This window comes from Mustela lutreola, chromosome 17 (genome assembly GCF_030435805.1).
Source record: "Mustela lutreola isolate mMusLut2 chromosome 17, mMusLut2.pri, whole genome shotgun sequence".
In the NCBI taxonomy this organism is placed as follows: domain Eukaryota; kingdom Metazoa; phylum Chordata; class Mammalia; order Carnivora; family Mustelidae; genus Mustela; species Mustela lutreola.
Window position 1 is genome coordinate 9,165,665 of NC_081306.1, and position 17,274 is coordinate 9,182,938.

At 45.8% G+C, this 17,274-nt stretch overlaps 1 protein-coding gene across 2 annotated transcripts in view; it reads right to left on the bottom strand.

Annotated features, from left to right (window-relative positions):
* The window catches only part of TMC5 (transmembrane channel like 5), an 81,742-nt gene extending 69,415 nt beyond the window's left edge, over positions 1-12,327 (bottom strand). Inside the window, exon 1 of one of the 2 annotated variants that reach the window (XM_059155661.1) lies at positions 12,307-12,327. The gene's annotated coding sequence lies outside the window, so the exon portion shown is untranslated. Of the gene's footprint in view, positions 1-2,486; positions 2,641-12,306 lie in introns of those variants that run through there. The other variant, XM_059155660.1, reaches the window with a different exon arrangement.
* Between the last annotated feature and the right edge of the window lie 4,947 nt (positions 12,328-17,274).

Sequence of the window (17,274 nt, forward strand, 5' to 3'; positions counted from 1 at the left end):
CCTGGGTGGCTCAGTGGGTTGAGCCTCTGCCTTCGGCTCAGCTCATGATCTCAGGGTCCTGGGATAGGGACCTGCATCGGGCTCTCTGCTCAGTAGGGGGCCTGCTTCCCCCTCTCTCTCTGCCTGCCTCTCTGCCTACCTGTGATCTCTCTCTGTCAAATAAATAAATAAAATCTTTTTTTTTTTTTTAAGGGGGAGGTATAGCTCAGTGGTAGAGCATTTGACTGCAAAAGGACAAATCAATAATTCTCAAGTAGGTATAAGTCAGGGTCCCTCAACCTCAGCACTGTTGACATTTTGGGTGAGATACGCTGTGTTGTGGGGGCTCTCCTGAGTATTAGAGGATGTTTAGCAGTGTCCCCAACTTCCCTCCGTTAGGTACCAGTAGGACATTCCCCATCACCAACCCCACAAGCTGTGGGCAACCAAAAATAAGTCCAGGAATGGACAAGTATCCTCTGGGAGGTAAAATCACCCCCAGTTGAGAACCACTGCTGTGAATGATACAGTGTGTCACAATCTTTGGATAGTATCTTCCAATTCCCATTGACAAGACAAGGAAATCAGCACCTCAGCAATTTCCTCTAGGAAAATTTTTCTGCCCCTCCATTTCCCCACTTCTAGAAACTATACCATATTTTTACATATTGAGCCCCTTCAGATCAGGGAACTGAAGCTCAGAAAGCAACCTGCAAAAGTCCCGGAGCTGGGAAATACTCCAAGACAATATCTAAATCCAGGTCTAGCCAGAATAATTACTATGTAACTGTCCCTGCCACCTGAAACCCTCCTCCCCAAAGCCTCATCAGCTGCAGTGGGTAATGCACTGAAGCACTGGGCCCTCTTTACACAACAAAAGCCTCCCAGTGACAGCCGCTTTGATACTGGATGGAGACTAGGATACCAGGTGACACTCCTCCCTCTGCACTGAGTGTAGGGAGTTTCTCAGGAATGTTCCAGATAGCAAACAGGGGCCTGGCTCTGTGAACTACACAGAAGGCAAGTAAGCTCCTTGGTCCCCCCCTCCATCTCCTGCCACTTCCACTCTTCCCTCCGCCTCCTCTAAATGAACACGACTGCTAGACCATCCGCTTTACTCTTGCAGGGAAAGTCACAGCATTCACTGCAGCGAGTGTTTGCTGAGCATCTGCTGAAGTCCCAGGCACTGTTCTGAGTGCTTTAGGTTTATTTGATCCAGAAGAAAACCATGTGGGGTAGTGATCATTATTGTCCCCATTTTCTAGATAAGGAAACTGAGATCCAGAAGAGCAATAACTTGCCATAGTCACTCAACTAGGGGATGATGGAACTTGAATGTCAAGAACATGCAGACTTTATGATCAACAGACCCGGGTTCAGATGCTGACTCCTCTACCAGGCACCCAGGTAACATCCACCAAGTTACCTAACCTCCCTGAACCTCAGTCTCCTTATCAGTAGCAGGGATTGTTGTAAGAATAACAACTAATATGTGCTTCTCATCCACTCATCAAGTGTTTACTGAGCATCTACTGTGTGCCAAGCACTGGGGCTAGATGTGCAAACAGAACAGAAGGAGCCTACCCTTGTGGCACTCTAGTAGGATACACTTATGTGTGCTAACTCAGTTAGTCCTCACAATAACCCCTCACCATTACATCATTGTACCCATTACACAGACAGGGACAAGGGGTCTCAGAAGCAGCTTTCTCCCACCTCCCTTCAACCTTCTAGGAAATAGTGGGACCTGGATTAGACATTATGCCCAGTCTCTACAGCTCCACTTCCTGGATTCAAATTCTGCTGCTTCCATCTAATTGCTGCAGACAAGTTACTTAACCTGTCTGAGCCCAAATCTCTTCATGGGTGAAAAGGAACTGGGAGGCACTATCTCAGGAGACTGTCTGGGGGAAAAAATGGATACCTAACATTCAGGAAGTGCTTCTTGTGTCCCCAGCACACACAAGGCTCACAGAAACCCTAGGAAAGGGGTCTTATTTTGAGTCCCTTTTTATGGAGGAGAACACTGAAGCCCAGAGAGTGTAAGTAACTTGCCCAGAGGCACAGAGCGCATAACAGTGCAATTCCAAAGTGAGCTCTGAATCATGACCCAGTGGCCCAGCACGCACGTTCCTGAGTGCCAGATAATTGGGTGCAATTATTCTTTCCCCTACACAGGGCTACGTATTGTGTGCACTCTTAAGAGGCTTTCTTAACACAATGGATCAGCTCGATGCCAAAGTCTGGATCCTCCCATTCTAAGATTCCAGGCCCGGGGTGGTTCTCCCCACCCATTTCTTGTACCCCATCCCAGCTCGCTCCCCCCACCACAGGGCCACAACCCAGTCACCCCAAGTTGGGGGAAAACCCTGCTGGAGCGCCTGGTTCTGCGCATTGGTCCCCTCTCTCGGAGCCAGGGAGGAGGCTCTGCCAAAGCCGCTGAATCTTGGTAGATACCTGGGAAGACAGTCCTGAGCTGGCCCCGAGACCTGGCGAACCTGCCCTACCTCCAGTCGGCTTTCACGTCCCCAGAGTCTGGAGCTCTGGCCGCTACTGCGTCTGCTTGCCTGCAAAGCACATCCTGGCTGGGGCAGCAGGTAGCTAGGCTGCGTGTCCGGACTTCCTGCCTGGAGGGGAGATCGCTTTCCTGGAATCTAGCCAAGTTCCTGCAAGTGCTGGGTTAGTATACCTGTTGGCATTGGAGACTTCTATTCATGGTCCCAGATCTGCGTTCATTGCTTTCTTCCATCCAGCAAACCTTCCCAAGCTCCCACTGGCTGCCACGTGCCGGCACCCAAAAGTTCCCAAGGGCCACAGGCTAGGGTTGCACTCTCCAAAACATTGGCCACTAGCCACATGCGGTTATGCGGCACTTGAAATTGTGGCACCAATGTACTGAGATGTTTTTAAGACATAGGATTAGGGGTGCCTGGGTGGCTCAGTCGTTAAACATCTGCCTTTGGCTCAGGGTCCTGGAATGGAGCACTGCTTTGGGCTCCCAGAGCAGGGAGCCTTCTTCTCCCTCTCCCACTCCCTCTTGCTGTGCTCCCTCTCTCACTGTATTTTAAATACATAAAATCTTAAAAAAAAAAAGGGGGGGGGGAGTGCCTGGTGGCTCAGTGGTTAAAGCCTCTGCCTTCAGCTCAGGTCATGATCTCAGGGTCCTGGGATCAAGCCCTGCATCAGGCTCTCTGCTCAGTGGGGAGCCTGCTTCCCCCTCTCTCTCTGCCTGCCTCTCTGCCTACTTGTGATCTCTAATAAATAAATAAAATCATTTAAAAAAAGGACATAGGATTAAAAAAAAAATCCAACAACACATTTTTCAAACTCATTAAGAAGTTTAAAAATGGGGGTACCTGGCTGGCTCAGTCAGTTGAACAACAACCTTCAGCTCTGGTCATGACCTCTGGGTCCTAGATCAAGCCGAGCAGGGCTCCCTTCTCAGCAGGGAGCCTGCTTCTCCCTCTGCTGCTCCCTCTGCTGTGCTCTCTCTAATGAATAAATAAAATATTTTTTAAAAGAAGAATTTTTAAAATGATTGCATCCAAAATGATATTTTGGATACAGATAGTTAAATAAAATATATTATTACAGTTATTTTCTCCTATTTCTCCTTTTCTAAAATACAGCTACTAGAGACTTTAAAATTATGTGTCTCCTATTATACTTCCATTGGATACTGCTGGTTTGGGGCAGGAACCCATAGGATGTTCCTCAAATACCTCTCCCAGTTCTCTTCTAGAATTTATTCAGCCCTTCCTTATTTCCTCCAGGAAACATTTGGGGAAGGCTGGTGGGAACCAGGCATGGTGCTAGTGTTGGTTTGCAAATTCAGGAGCTTCCCATGTGTAATTTGAAATTGGCCCTGTACACAGAGGGCAAAGAAAGACCCAAGAAAGAGACTGATAGGTGGCAGGTTTAATAAGCAAGGAGACATATACCAGGCTTGTCATGGGCAGTTGCAAGACAAGTAGAACTCTATACCTGTCTTCTAGAATCTTATATAGTTTATATAGAAGCCTTAATGGGGTTTAGTCAAGTAGCAAGTCCAGATATTTTCAACAACACCTTACTCTCTCAAGTTTGCATTTTTGAAAGCAGCTCCAAATGTGGAAACAGTAGGCAGAATGTACATACCAAAGACAGAGGAGAGGGTGAGAAGCCAGCATTGCACAGGGCCAGCTCAAGGGCCAACTAATGTCCATGTCCTCTCCATGACACCCTCCAACAGCTAGACTTGGGGGAATGGGATGGTAAGCAAAAAGACACTGCCAGTGACCTCAGAGATAGTCAGGAGAGGTCTATTAAATAAAATGAACAATGAGTAGAAAAGCCAACCTAAGGAATGGGGGGAAATATTTGCAAACTATATATCTGATAAAGAGCTAATATCCGGAATATATAAAGAATTTCTACAACCCTTGAGATGCCTGGGTGGTTCAGTTTGTTAAGCAGCTGCCTTCAGCTCAGGTTGTGATCCCAGGGTCCTGGGATCGAGTCCTGTATCTGGCTCCGGGCTCAGCAGAGAGCTTGCTTCTCCCTCCCACTCTGCCTGTTGCTCTCCCTGCTTGTACTCTCCCTCTCTGTTAAATGAATAAATAAAACCTTAAAAAAAATCCTTAAAAAAATTTTTTTCTACAACCCAACAACAAACAACAAAAATAACTAGATTTTAGGGACGCCTGGGTGGCTCAGTTGGTTAAGCGGCTGCCTTCGGCTCAGGTCATGATCCCAGCGTCCTGGGATCGAGTTCCACATCGGGCTCCTTGCTCAGCAGGGAGCCTGCTTCTCCCTCTGCCTCTAGCCTACCACTCTGTCTGCCTGTGCTTGCGCTCTGTATCTCTCTCTAACAAATAAATAAAAATCTTTAAAAAAAAAAAAAAACAACAACTAGATTTTAAAATGGCCAAAGGACTTGAATAGACATTTCTCCAAAGAAGACATACAGATGGCCAACAAGTACATGAAAAGATGCTCAACATCATTAGTCATAAGAGAAATGCAGATCAAAACCACAATGAGCTATCACATCATATCTATTAAGATTGCCACTATCAAAACAACAGAAAATAGCCAAGTATTGGCTGGGATGTAGAGAAATTGAAGCCCTCGGGCAATGTTGGTGGGGATGTAAATTGGTGCAGCCATCATGGAAACACAGTTCCTTAAATAATTAAAAAGAGAACTACCATCTGATTCAGCAAATCCACTTCTGAGTATATATCCAAAAGCATTCAAAGCAGGATCTCAAAGAGATATTGCACATTCATGTTCACTGTGACATATCTGCCATAGCCAAGAGGTAGAAGCAACCCAAATATCCAACAACAGAAGACTGGATAAAGAAAATATGAGTTCAGGGGTGCCTGGGTGGCTCAGTGGGTTAAGGCTTCTGCCTTCAGCTCAGGTCATGATCCCAGGGTCCTGGGATCGAGCCCCACGTCAGGCTCCCTGCTAGGTGGGGAGCCTGCTTCCCCCTCTCACTGCCTACTTGTGATCTCTCTGTCAAATAAATAAATAAAATCTTAAAACAAAAAAAAAAGGAAGGAAGGACATTTTAATACATGCTACAACATGGATGAACTTTGAGGACATTATGCTAAGTGAAACCAGCCAGTTACCAAAGGGCAAATTGTATATCATTCCACTCATATGAAATACCTAAAGTAGTCAAATTCATGAAAACAGAGAGTAGAAAGGGTGTGGGGAGGGCCAGGGGGAATCAGTGTTTTTCTGGTACAGAGTTTCGATTTTGCAAGATGAAAAAGTTCTAAAGATCTGTTGCACGACAGAGTGAACGTACTTAACACAACAGAGCTGTGCTCTTAAAAGGATGATGACAGTCTCTTGCTGATTCCTTTTTTTTTTTTTTTAAGATTTTATTTATTTATTTGACAGACAGAGATCACAAGTAGGCAGAGAGGCAGGCAGAGAGAGAGGAGGAAGCAGGCTCCCTGCTGAGCAGAGAGTCTGATTCGGGGCTCGATCCCAGGACCCTGGGATTAAGACCTGAGCCGAAGGCAGAGGCTTTAACCCACTGAGCCACCCAGGTGCCCCTCTTGCTGATTCCTATAGCCCGTTTCCTCAGCACTCAAGTTACATCCGCACCTTATTCCCAGCCTGGGTCCTCTCCCTAGTCTTTCCTGCTTATTTTTGCCCCAAAGCACTCGTGCTCTGACACATTACAGGTACAAGAGTATCTCGTCTGCCTCCCTCCACCAGAATGGAAGCTTTCTGAGAGTAAGGACTTGTGCCTGCTCTGTTGTCTGACTGTTGAATCCCCAGTGCCCAGGACAGAGGGTGTCCCATAGTGGGCACTCGATATTTGGTGAATGAGTACAGTCATGGGATTAAGAGTAAGAAAGGAGAAGGAAGCAGACCAACCCACAAATTCAGTGAGACCCTGCAACCCCTGATTGTTTCCTCACCACCATCAGCATCCTCAACTTCGTCAGCCTACCACACGTTTACAATTTGCAAAGCACGTTCACACTCACATGTCACATGTGCTACTCCAGGAGAGGGATATTAGTGGACTAAAGAGTCACACTCTCTCCAGACCCCGATTTTTCATGGAGAAACAGAAAAAAACTGCTGAGCCTTGCCCACAGCAAGTTTACCCAGTGGTGAAAGAGCTGTGATTTAACCACGACTTCTGACTCTGAGTCCAAGAGTCTTGACCTCAAGCAAAAAGGCTGTATATGCAGTGGTTAGATGTACGAGCTGTGGAGTTTGGACAAACACGACTTTGAAACTTGCCTCTACAGCGTCCTAGTTGTGCTGTGTGGTGTTGGGAAAGTTGCTAGCCTTCTCTGTGACTCCCATTCTCTCAATCATCAAGGAGGGATAATGATAGTATCCCCTGCATGGGATTGTTCTGAGGGTTGAATGAGAAAAGATTTGGTATGTCATGATTATCCAGCTTTATTTTCTTTAAGGATTTATTTATTCATTTATTTATTTAGAGAGAGTGAATACATGAGTAGGGGGAGGGGCAAGAGGGAGAGACAGAATCTCAAGCAGACTCCCGGCTCAGTGAGGAGCCATGCAGGTGTAAGGGCCTATTCAGCCAGGGCAATTCCACCCGGTTAAACAGTGACTTTGTTGCTTATACAGTAAAACTTAAACTGTCCCTTCCCCCCACCACCACCAGGGGACTGATTTAAAAACAAGTCCCCAAAACCAGCCCCAGGTAACAAAGCCCAAATCCAAGGGTGGGTCAGGCCAGGTGGAGGTATCCAAACAGTGGGGGGCCGCATACTGTCTCTCGAGCGACCAAGGAGTATGGGCCCTGCCCTTTGGGCGCCTTTTGGGTGCCAATTCTGACCAAGGTGATAGGCTAGTTCAAATATCTACTATAGGGTAAACTGTAATTCAGTTGGTCACTTATGTGTGACCTAGCACGACTGTGCAGCTTTCTCTGTCTGTTACAATCTCATTGGCCACCTGTGCATGGCTAAGCCCAACCACATGGCCTTTGCCCTTAAAAGCTAGTCTGTAAGGCAGAGAGAGGTCGCCTCCTTGCAAGGAGCGGCCCCGGCCGGTCGGTTTGATTCTCGATGCTTGGCACGAAAATAAAGCTTTGCTTGACCTTTGCTTTGTATCAGCCTCGCTCCTTTGATTATGGACCCAACACAGGCTGGATCTCACTACCCTAAGATCATGATCTGAGCCAAAATCAAGAGTCAGAAGCTTAATTGACTGAGCCACCAGGCACTGCATGATTAACCAGTTTAAAAATATACTTTTGGGGGCAACTGAACAGCTCAGTGGGTTAAGCCTCTGCCTTCGGCTCAGGTCATGATCTCAGGGTCCTAAGATAGACCCCTGTGTCAGGCTCTGCACTGGGCGTGGAACTTGCTTTAGATTCTCTCTCCCGGGGCGCCTGGTTGGCTCAGTGGGTTAAAGCCTCTGCCTTCGGCTCAGGTCATGATCCCAGGGTCCTGAGATCGAGCCCCACATGGGGCTCTCTGCTCCACAGGGAGCCTGCTTCCTCCTCTCTCTCTGCCGGTCTCTCTACCTACTTGTGATCTCTGTCAAATAAATAAAGAAAATCTTAAAAAAAAAAAAAAAAAAAAAAAGATTCTCTCTCCCTCTGCCCCTCCCCCCTAAAAATAGTAATACTTTAAAAAATATGAATATGTTAGTTTGTGTTCATTCAAACACTTTTGCAAGTGGCCCCCAATTCTGCCCAAATTTCTCTAGCTAACTTGATGGGGAGGCAATGGAAAGTATGATGCCATCCATTTTAAAGGTGTTGAAACCAAGGCTCCTGGTCACGAAATGGCTCTGACTTGGTGCTTTTGGGAGGAGAAGGGAGGTGAAAATTCCATAGCAACCAGAAGGCAACCTCCCCAGAGGCAGAGCAGAGTTGTCGCCGCCCCCTGGAGCACTAATTATACTCATGACACAATTTTATTCTGCCATCTCCTGAGAGGATGGTGTTTACACCCTGCAGGGTTATTTGTAATTCATACAAAGGTGCCTCTGGTGCCTCTGGAACCTCTGTTAGCCTGCACAGCCCAAGGACTGCCGTGCACTCACACCTGGTCACTTGCGCCCTCTTGTGGCAAGTTCCGCACTCTATCCAAACAGAGTGCCCGCACTCTGTGCCGTGACAGCAAACGTCGCTAAACTAGACTGAGTACACTTTAGTACTAAGTGTAATAATAATTTAGTTTAGTACTAAACTGAGTACTCGCTAAAGAGTCCGCCTGGCAACTGACATCATGGATGACCCGATTTAACATCTCCATGAGGAGGCTTTACAAATATGGGGACTGAAGGAGAGAGAGTAATACAAAGAAAAGAAATTTTGACCGATGTCACTCCACTAATAAGCGTCAGAGCCAACATTTGAATCCAGAGCTGAAGGACTTTCCCCAACACTGCATTTCTGATTTGAAAGTAGGTTAAGCCTACTGAGCTATTTGGGGACCAAACTTTGACACAACTCCATTATTCCATCCCATATGAAATCGCAAATTATGATAACATGCCCCAAGCCCTTTGGGAAAAAGAAAAAAAGTTCAGTTCTTGGGGAATGGGGTGGGACTAAAGATTGTCATCTAAATGCGCTGACATAACATGCATTATTCCCAAGATAAACCAATTTCTAAATCACTCACCCATATATACAGTAGAATCTCAATTATTGAACACTAGTATAACACACCTATAAATTAGGATAAAGTGGTAAGAAGAATATCAACTGAACAGTGGTTACTCCTAGGGAGGGAAACCGGATAGAGGTGATATTTTTTATTCTTCCTGTTTCTATGTCATTGGGAACAAGCGTATGTTATACATATTCCTGTAATGCTGAACAAGCATATTGTTTGTATAAATTTAAAAACCATTTAAAATTGTTTTAGGGGCACCTGAGTAGCTCAGTTGGTTAAGTGCCCAACTCTTAATTTTGGCTCAGGTCATGATCTCAGGGTCGTGAGATCAAGCCCTCCATCGGGCTTCAAAGCGTGCGTGGAGCCTTCCTGGGATTCTCTCTCCTTTTCCCCCGACTTTTTCTCTAAGAAAAAGAAAAAAAGAGAAAATACACACACACACACACACACACATATATATATATATAAGATACTAAAATTGTTTTAAAAAGCAATAGTAAACTGAAAATCCCACAGGTGATTCTGAGGGGCCTCCTAGGTTAAAGATGGAAAGATAATTAATGCCTTAAAAATTGTGAGAGTAGGGGCGCCTGGGTGGCTCAGAGGAAAAAGCCTCTGCCTTCGGCTCAGGTCATGATCCCAGGGTCCTGGGATTGAGCCCCACATCGGGCTCTCTGCTCAGCGGGGAGCCTGCTTCCCCCTCTCTCTCTGCCTGCCTCTCTGCCTACTTGTGATCTCTGTCTGTCAAATAAATAAATAAAATCTTTTAAAAAAAAATTGTGAGAGTGATATGGAGTCGAAGAAAAGGAAACACCTACCCTATGGGCCAATAATACCAAAAGCTAAAATTTATAGGCACTTACTGTATGCAGAGCATTGGTCTGGAGTCCTTTCCGTGTACTAATGCATTTCTTTCCCACAACCACCCTGTGCGTTAGGTACTGGTGGTAACCAGGCTACCACCATCACAAGATGGCCATCAGTGACCTTCATTCCGTGGTATTCACATCCCTGTATATTTTCTTCCCACACTGAATAGTACTGATCTGTATAACCAGTAAGATATTGTAGAAATGACAGTAGGTGACCTTCAAGGCTAGGTCCTAAAAGATATTGCCACTTCTGCCTTTCTCTCTCTCCTGAATCACCAACTCTGGGAGAAGACAGTCGCCATGTTGTGAGGATACGCAAGCTGAGCTGGCAGAGCCCACAAGGATCATGAATGGCATTCACTTTCATGCCTCTTTATTCTTCTTTACTCTCCTTTTCCTTTAATTTTAATTTGTCCCTTTTTTTTTTTTTTTTTAAGACACTGGCATTTTTGAAACATCCCAGCCAGTTGGCAATCCCACGGTTTGGATTTGCCTCTGTTCCCCCTGAATAGATCCAGTTAACGGAGAAGCTGTATCAGGTGAGGTGATTTATCCCATTGGTGTCATTGACCCACGTCTCGTCTCCATCTGGGAGCTCACGTGTTTCTCTCATGCACAGATAATGTTTCTTTCTTTCTTTTTTTTTTTTTTTAAAGATTTTATTTATTTATTTGACAGAGAGAAATCACAAGTAGTCGGAGAGGCAGGCAGAGAGAGAGAGAGAGAGGAAAGCAGGCTCCCTGCTGAGCAGAGAGCCCGATGCGGGACTCGATCCCAGGACCCTGAGATCATGACCTGAGCTAAAGGCAGCGGCTTAACCCACTGAGCCACCCAGGCGCCCCACAGATAATGTTTCTTGCTGACGACCACAAATCACTCTGATGTTTGACTTTTTTTTTTTTTGAAATTGCAAAGATGCAATGGGCCCAAATCTTGACTGAGAAAGGACCCTAAAGAAGAATCCTATAACATTAACAAAAGGAATCTAATTTACAGATATTAGCAGAGTTAGGGGTTTCCGAGAAAAAGCAAGATGAGACATAGCACTTGTGATGCAGCGCTTGGCTTGGAACCCCAGCTATTTTCTGTGATCTACGCTTTACTGGTATTACTTGGCCTGGCACACTTCTTGCAAAACTTCCTAGGAGCTGTTAGGAAAAGGAAATGCAAAAACCTCAGTGGTTAAGGATTTTAAGGGAACAAAGGCAATGCAAAACCTAACAGTGTCTAGGAGGCCAGTTAGAAAACCCAACCCTATCAGGCGTAAATCAAAGGTAAAACTCCCAGTGCTGTTTCAGAAGTAGATTGTCCTAAGGCACATTCTCCAGTTTTTCTGCAGGCTTGAAACCCTGTCCTATGGGGTTAATGAAGTTAAAACTGCCACCAGCAGGACCTTCATGGATCCTGCTTTTTTTCTGGACAGAAACCCTAACCTTACCAGGAAGAGGCAAGACAAGGAGAGCTCCAACCAGCCTGGACCAGTTTGAGCTTGACCATGGTCTCACCCCTGGAGTGTCCCACAGTGATGTCTACCTCATTATAATATTAAAATCTCCACCCAAGGGGTGCCTGGGTAGCTCAGTTAGTTCAGCCTCTGCTTAACGATCAGGGCTTGATCCCAAAGGGTCTCTGCCTTCAGCTCAGGTCATGATCTCAGGGTCCTGGGATCGAGCCTCACATCGGGCTCTCTGCTCTGCGGGGAGCCTGCTTTCTCCTCTCTCTCTGCCTGCTTGTGATCTGTCTGTCAAACAAACAAATAAATCTTTAAAAAACAAAAAAAAAAAAAATTTTTTTTAATCTCCACAGGCTTTAGGAACACAACACAGGACAGGTGTCTAGGCACGTTTTCTAAGCTCGCCTGCACCAACTTTAGCCCGCCTTTACATGCGTGACAAGACTCCCCTTTCTGAGTATTTATCTGACCCTGAATAAAAGAAACCTACTCATCCCCACCTGAGGAATTAATACTTTGCAAGTTATTCCCCATGTTGTCCTAATTTTCTACAAATCAAGTTTCCTCAGTGTGACAACTCCACTGGGTGTCGTCTCTCCCCATAAACCCCCCAAGGAACGAACTTCTCACCAGCTAGACCCCAAGACCTGACTTTTAGGGTCCACCTGCCTGTACTCACTAGACTTTTTCTTGCATTTTTCCTTGAGGTCTTCATTCGGGTTTGCCTCTTACCTCAGGTGACTGAAACCCAAAACCACCCCTCAGGGGAGGGCGACTGCCCTGAGGAGACCTCCCGCCGCCCAGCCCACCCAAACCCTTGGACCTAAACCCCCTACAAGCCTGCACAGACTGACGGAAAACAACCCACCATCACCTTTACCTCATTAGGATACTAAAATCCCTGCCCCAGAAGGAGCTCAAGCCTCGCTCACATCACCACGTAGGACGTCTATACGGTCATGTTTCCCTAGGGCGCATGCGCAATCTTTTTTTATTTTTATTTTTTTACAGGCGCATGCGCAATCTTAAACCCACCTCTACCTCCAATGACCAAGGCTTCCCGATCTAAATATTCATCCTCATCCTAAACCCAAGCTACACGTTCGCCTGGTCTCGGAGAGTCTCCGCTTTGTGATCTCCTCATCTGCTGCAAATAAAGGTTTCTCTTTGCCACGACTCCCTTGGCGCCGTTTCTGTGACTCCCCAAGGATCCCACTCGTGGTGGTTTGGTTACAGAGCAACAACGCTAGCAAGTTAAAATGGTCCAAATGGGGTGCTTTTAAATTCCCAAATTGGAGAAAATTAAGAAAATGACTCCATTTGAAATTGCACCCCGAAGAGTAAAATACCGAAAATAAAGTTAACCTAGAAAGTAAAATTCCCAAACTCCCCCATCTCAACAAGGCGAACAAATTTAACATCACCAACAGCAGGACAATCTGACAAACTTAACATCGCCAGTAGCGGGGCAATCTGACGTCATGGGCCTCCTGGCGTGTTGGACTGAGAAGTATATACAAAGCAGTAACATTTTTCCTATACACTTTGGGAACAAAGTGGGGATCACCAGTTTTGTTTTTTCATATGGCCCACAGTAGACAAAATTACATAAAAAGAAAATAACATTACCATTTACTAACCTAAACATTTAATGAAACAACTTTAGTGTTTTTAACAAACATTTACATACCACTTACTCTGGACCAAGCACTGTTCTAAGTGCTTTATAGAAATGACCTCCTTAGGTCATTCCAAGAAACTTAACAGCTGCCCTGGGAGTATTGGGGGAGTATTGGGGGAAGTAGGGGGGAGGGTGGAGGAGAGAGATACTCTCAGGTGTCAACCCTGTACTTGCAACCCTGGGTATCTCCTTAAATATTGCCCCCAAACCTCTTGCCTGCCTTACTCTAGTCCCAGAACTGAGTTGGCAGTAGATACTGCCATTAGAATCACTTGACAGATGAGAAAACAGCACAGAGAGGTTTAGCAACTTGCCTCAGATCACACAGCTAGGGTGTGGCAGAGCGAGCCATTGAACCCAGGCTATCTGGTTCCACAGCCCATGCTCTTAGCCACCTCTCCTTGCTGACAGTACATTTCAACATGAAAAAGGATAACATAGCGGAATACAACAGTCCTTCCCAAAAAAGAAAGTTTTGCAGCTTGACACACAAATGCACAGGTGGACCTAGGGGTTTGTAATAAAAATGTAATGTAGCAATTGTCCTGTGCTCCACAGCTAAGTGGTGTGAGCAAAACAAGTTGAGAGGGTGATTTTTTTACTCCCCTGTCACTGAAGGGGCCACTGTGAGCTCTAACAGCTGGTTTTTAGGCTTGTGAGCAGCCCCAGGGGAAAATGCTCCACCTTTGTTAGGATTCAGCTTCTGGCCTAAGGGGGTTAAAACTGGGTCCTCCCAAGGTGAGGGGGGATGGTCTGTGCTTTGTGGGAAAACGAGGCAGTGGTTTAAGGCTGCAGTCCAAGAAGGGACTGGAGGCAGGAAGGAAGTGTGTTCCAGACGGGCGGGACCTTGGTCCATCTCTGAGCCCCCTGGGAAGGGACAGGCCAGCGGGATGTGCATGAAGGCCAGACTGCAAACACTCTTTAAAATAGCAGCTGGGCTCTCTCCAGCAGGGAGGGAACCTTTGCTAAGAGTCCTTTGCTGTCTGCCAAGAGCCTGGAAAACTAGAAGTGGGCTCAGCCTCTCCTGACCTCAGAGGGGCTTGACATTTTCTGAATTACCTTGCAGTTTGCCCTAAAATTACTTTTCATGCCTGCAACCAAAGAAGTATTGTATTTAAAAATCATGGAGCAATTTATACCAAAAAGGAAGAGAGAGTCCCCTCCCTCACCCATTATTTTTCACATTTCCAGAAAACATTTCATCAGGAGCTGACTAGAGTTTGGAGCCCCCTTTCTAATCCTCAAATGAACTTCAGGAACCCAACTTATGCAAATATCTAGAGTCACTGAGTTCCTCTTGTGTGTCTGCCCGTCTAAACATGTGGAACCTATCAGTGACCGTGGACATACTGGGATCCCTGCCCTTGTGGGACTTTCCTTTTAGGGAGGAAGACACACAATAAATGGAAAAGTCAGTTGTACATTATATTAGAAGGTAATGACTGACATTAAAAAAAAAAAAAGAAATCATACAAAGCAGGGATAGACTGTTGCAGACAGCCTCTGGAATGACTGTTGTGGAGGACAGGAGGATGAAGGGTAAAAGCAGTGGGATGCCCAGGGAGGTCTGTTTGTACCAGGACAATGACCAACACGAGGAACATGGTTGATGAGGCAAAAAATTTACTTTTTGTTTTATTTTGAGAGAGGGAGAGAGCATGAGTAGGGGCAAGGGGCAAGCAGAAGGAGAGGGAGAACTTTTTTTTTTTTTTAAGATTTTATTTATTTATTTGACAGAGAGATTAAGAACAAACAAGGGGAGCAGCAAGCAGAGGGAGAGGAAGAAGCGGGCAAGAAGACAGTTGGGAGCTTGGGGATCCTGGATGGTTCAGTTGGTCAAGCATCTGCCTTCAGCTTCAGCATGGTCAAAGGAACGAGACTTTTCAAAGTGAAGGTCAAGCAAAGCTTTATTTTGCGCCAAGCATTGAGAATCAAATCGACTGGCCTGGGCCGTCTCTTGCAAAGAGGCAACCTCTCTCTGCCTCACAAACTAACTTCTGTAGAGCAAAGGCCATGTGGTTGGGCCTGGCCACACACAGGTGGCCAATGAGATTGTAACACACAGAGAAAGCTGCACAGGCATGCTAGGGCAAAAATAGGTGGCCAATTGAATTACAATTCACCCTATAGTAGCTATTTGAACTAGCCTATCACCTTGGTCAGAATTGGTGCCCCAAAGGTGCCCAAAAGGCGGGGCCCACATTCTTTGGCAGTCAGGGAGATAGTACGTGTGCTTTACTGATTGGCTGTCTCTACCTGGCTGGACTCGACCTTGCATCCTGGGCTCTGTTATCTCTCCCTGAACTGACCTGTCCTGGTATATGGGCTCTTTTATCAGGGGCTGGTCGGCCATATTTTACCGGTTTCCCAGACCCGTTTCTAAGAGAGTTCCTCTGAGGGGCAGGGTCAATCCAAGTCCACTGCATAAACAACAAAATGGCTGTTCTAACGAGGTGGGGCTACTCCGGCTGAGTAGGCCCTCACAAGCTCACACAGTGATCTCTGGGTCCCTCAGCAAGGAGTCTGCTTCTCTCTCTTTCCCTCTTCCTCGCCCTATTGTTCTCTCTCTCTTTAAAAAAAAAAAAAAAAAAAACAGTGGGAGGGGCGCCTGGGTGGCTTAGTCATTAGGTGTCTGCCTTCAGCTCCAGTTATGATCCAGGATCTTGGGATCAAGGCCCGTGTGCAGCTCTCTGCTCGGCAGGAAACCTGCTTCTTCCTCTCCCTCTCCCCCCGCTTGTGTTCCCTCTCCCGCTCTGTCAAATAAATAAATAAAATCTTAAAAAAAAAAAAAAAAAGACAGTGGGAGCTTCCTGGGGATATGTTACACAGTGCCTGCCTCAAGTATTTGTCAGTCAGCTGCAGGTTGTAAGTAGACATTTAATTTTATTTATATTTCCTTCTGCCTTTGTTTCCCACATCAGTGATGACCCAAGTACCCTGAGCGGCTTTGATTTTCTGAAATAGTGAATAACTCTTGATGGAAATAGAGGCTAGATGATATACACTCTCAATGTACACCGTAGATGGGCGCCTGGGTGGCTCAGTGGGTTAAAGCCTCTGCCTTCAGCTCAAGTCATGATTTCAGGGTCCTGGGATCGGGCTCTCTGCTCAGTGGGAAGCCTGCTTCCCTCTCTCTCTCTCTGCCTGGCTCTCTGCCTACTTGTGATCTCTCTGTCAAATAAATAAACAAAATCTTTGAAAAAAAAGAAAAAATGTACACCATAGCTATGTTCTGGAAAATTCAATACAGGTTCAAATCATACAAAAATCCTGGCTGTTTGTCAGACAGAGTCTGGTTCTTGGCTCAGATCATTAGAAAAGGTTTTAACCTGCTTGCATGTCTGCTTAGATCTTGGGTGGTTTGTGTTTCAGGAAACAGGATGTTCATTGTGTGGGATAGGACCCATCAGCTCATTGCTAGGGAGGAACATGGCTTTCACCTTTGAATTAAGTTCGTAGCATTCCCTGTCCATGGTAACTGCTAACCTGCCTCCCCACATTTCCAAAGTGCTCCTGGGTGGTGGGTATCACCCCAGGTTAAGAACCACTGCTCTAATCCATTTATTTTGCAAATGGGAACTCTAAGGGCTCTGTGGTGAAATGGTTTGTCTGTGACCACACAGTCAAACCAGTATACCTACATTAGTATTACCAGTTATAGCAAAGATAAAAATTATATGCTCAACAACTTCTTGTTTTTCTGTTAAGAGTTTGACCCAAAAGGGGCACCTGGGTAGCTCAGTGGGTTAAGCCTCTGCCTTCGGCTCAGGTCATGATCTCAGGGTCCTGGGATCAAGCCCCTCATCGGGCTCTCTGCTCAGCGGGGAAACTACTCGCCCCCCCCCCCCACCTCTCTGCCTGCCTCTCTGCCTCCTTGTGATCTTGGTCAAATAAATAAATAAATAAATCTTTTAAAAAATATAATAAAAAAATAAAAATGATGACTTTCATTTCTCAGTTATGAGTGCAATTTTGTAGAGAAGCTGGAAAATATAGAAAAGCAATAAGAAAAAAAAAAAGACTTCTATGGTCATCACCTAGAGATAAGTACTGCTAACCTCTTGGTGTAATTGATTCCATCTTCTCCTGGGGTTCGGCAACACACTGCCCACTACCCTTCCAGTAAATTCAGTAAATTCCCAATATCCCTTAAGAGAATCTCAGTGG